This window comes from Babylonia areolata, unplaced genomic scaffold (genome assembly GCF_041734735.1).
Source record: "Babylonia areolata isolate BAREFJ2019XMU unplaced genomic scaffold, ASM4173473v1 tig00020510, whole genome shotgun sequence".
NCBI classification, from domain to species: domain Eukaryota; kingdom Metazoa; phylum Mollusca; class Gastropoda; order Neogastropoda; family Buccinidae; genus Babylonia; species Babylonia areolata.
In genome coordinates, this window is record NW_027468478.1 from 7,501 (window position 1) to 10,000 (window position 2,500).

Here is a 2,500-nt window from a genome sequence, read left to right on the forward strand (position 1 = left end):
CGTCCATGCCGAACCGCGTTTTCTATCAACTTTGGCATGCTCGGAGAGAGAAAAAAGGAAAAAAAGAAAAAAAAGGTCCAGTAAAGGTTGTGGATAAAAGTAACCGGCTTTGGAGAATTGCCTGAATCCTTCCGGCGCTGTGAAAAAAAAAGACCAAAAAAAAGACCTGGTCGTCAACGCCTGCTCCTGTCCATGCCAAACGGCGTTTTCCTCTCAACTTTGGCATGCTCGCTGAGGAAAAGGCAGGTAAAGGTTGTGGATAAAAAGTAAACGCGCTGTGGAGAATTGCCCAAATCGTTCAGGCGCCGTGAAAAAAAGAAAGACGTAGTCGTCAACGTCTGGTCCCGTCAATGGCGAAGGGCGTTTTCTCTCAACTTTGGCATGCTCGCTGAGGAAAAGGCAGGTAAAGGTTGTGGATAAAAGTCCGAAGAACCTCGCTACAATTGCCAAAATCTTTCCGCTGCCATTCAAAAATGGACTACTCCTCCACACCTCCTCCCGTCCATGCCAAACGGCGTTTTCTCTCAACTTTGGCATGCTCGGAGAGAAAAAAAGGCAGGTAAAGGTTGTGGATAAAAAAGTAAAAAATTGCCAAAATACTTTCTGGGCCCTCAAAAAAAGGCCTACTCCTCAACGCCTGCTCCCGTCCATGCCGAACCGCGTTTTCTATCAACTTTGGCATGCTCGGAGAGAGAAAAAAGGAAAAAAAGAAAAAAAAGGTCCAGTAAAGGTTGTGGATAAAAGTAACCGGCTTTGGAGAATTGCCTGAATCCTTCCGGCGCTGTGAAAAAAAAAGACCAAAAAAAAGACCTGGTCGTCAACGCCTGCTCCTGTCCATGCCAAACGGCGTTTTCCTCTCAACTTTGGCATGCTCGCTGAGGAAAAGGCAGGTAAAGGTTGTGGATAAAAAGTAAACGCGCTGTGGAGAATTGCCCAAATCGTTCAGGCGCCGTGAAAAAAAGAAAGACGTAGTCGTCAACGTCTGGTCCCGTCAATGGCGAAGGGCGTTTTCTCTCAACTTTGGCATGCTCGCTGAGGAAAAGGCAGGTAAAGGTTGTGGATAAAAGTCCGAAGAACCTCGCTACAATTGCCAAAATCTTTCCGCTGCCATTCAAAAATGGACTACTCCTCCACACCTCCTCCCGTCCATGCCAAACGGCGTTTTCTCTCAACTTTGGCATGCTCGGAGAGAAAAAAAGGCAGGTAAAGGTTGTGGATAAAACTCCAAAACCTCGCTACAATTGCCAAAATACTTTCTGGGCCCTCAAAAAAAGGCCTACTCCTCAACGCCTGGTCCCCAGGCACGTGCTGGGGGGCCTCAACTCAGGCTCTGCCCAATGTGGATCAAGGTCCACCTTCGCAGCGCCTTATGCGACACCCTGGTTGTGGGGGACGCGGCGTGGCGTGGCGGATCGCTCCGGTCGGCGCACAGCCGGCAACGGTCGACCCGTCCGCCTGGCTTTACTGCCCCCGCGCTTCTGTCTTTTGCACTGGCAAGCTAGCGACCGCTCGGCGTGCGAGGCCCGAGTCGGGGGACGGGAGTCTCGGGAGCCCACCAGCTCCCCGCAGGCTACCCGCCCGGCTGCCGAGCTTCCCGCCTGCGCGTCCAAGTGTGAACGCGCACGGCCGCCTCGCCGGGCTTCCTTTGCCGGGGCTCGGCTTGTCGGCCGGCGTCTCACGGTCCGTAGAAGGTTCGGTGCGTTCGCTGACGACGGGTCGAGAGAAGCGTTTTCTCTCCTCCCTCACTGACGGTCGTTGGTGCTCCCCAGCCCCTTCGGCGTCCCAAAGCGTAACGCCTGCTTCATCTCGTCAAGGGCGCGCCCGTCTCTAACCGGGCGTCGTCCGGCACGTGGAAACGGGCGGGAGACGGTGTCGAGGAGGAAGAAAGGGTGGGGTCCGGTCCGGTCCGGTCTGGTCTCCTCCTCCTCCTTCTTCTTCTTGGCGCGCCTCCCGCCGAGACCGATGGATTCGTTGCACTCTCAGGCCCTGAATCTGTTGTCCGGTGGTTTCAGTTGATAGTGCTGCCGCGGACCGCCCACGGAAAGAGCTCAGCCCTCGTTTCTGTGAGCAGCGGTCCCAACTGGCGCTGCAACCGTCTCCCGGGGGCACGCAGAATACGGGTTGCATTCTGGTTGATCCTGCCAGTAGTCATATGCTTGTCTCAAAGATTAAGCCATGCATGTCTAAGTTCACACCCTCGTACGGTGAAACCGCGAATGGCTCATTAAATCAGTCGAGGTTCCTTAGATGATCCAAATTTACTTGGATAACTGTGGTAATTCTAGAGCTAATACATGCCGACCAGCTCCGACCCCTCGGGGAAAGAGCGCTTTTATTAGTTCAAAGCCAGTCGGGTTCTGCCCGTCCTTTGGTGACTCTGGATAACTTTGTGCCGATCGCATGGCCTCGAGCCGGCGACGCATCTTTCAAATGTCTGCCCTATCAAATGACGATGGTACGTGATCTGCCTACCATGTTAGCAACGGGTAGCGGGGAATCA

The 2,500-nt window shown here is 53.8% G+C and overlaps 1 non-coding gene across 1 annotated transcript in view; it reads left to right on the forward strand.

Moving 5' to 3' along the window:
- The first annotated feature begins 2,125 nt into the window (after nt 1-2,125).
- LOC143279041 (small subunit ribosomal RNA) overlaps nt 2,126-2,500 on the forward strand; it is a 1,829-nt gene continuing 1,454 nt past the window's right edge. Inside the window, exon 1 of the ribosomal RNA XR_013054616.1 lies at nt 2,126-2,500. This exon is cut by the window's right edge and continues 1,454 nt beyond it. This is a non-coding gene — a ribosomal RNA (small subunit ribosomal RNA).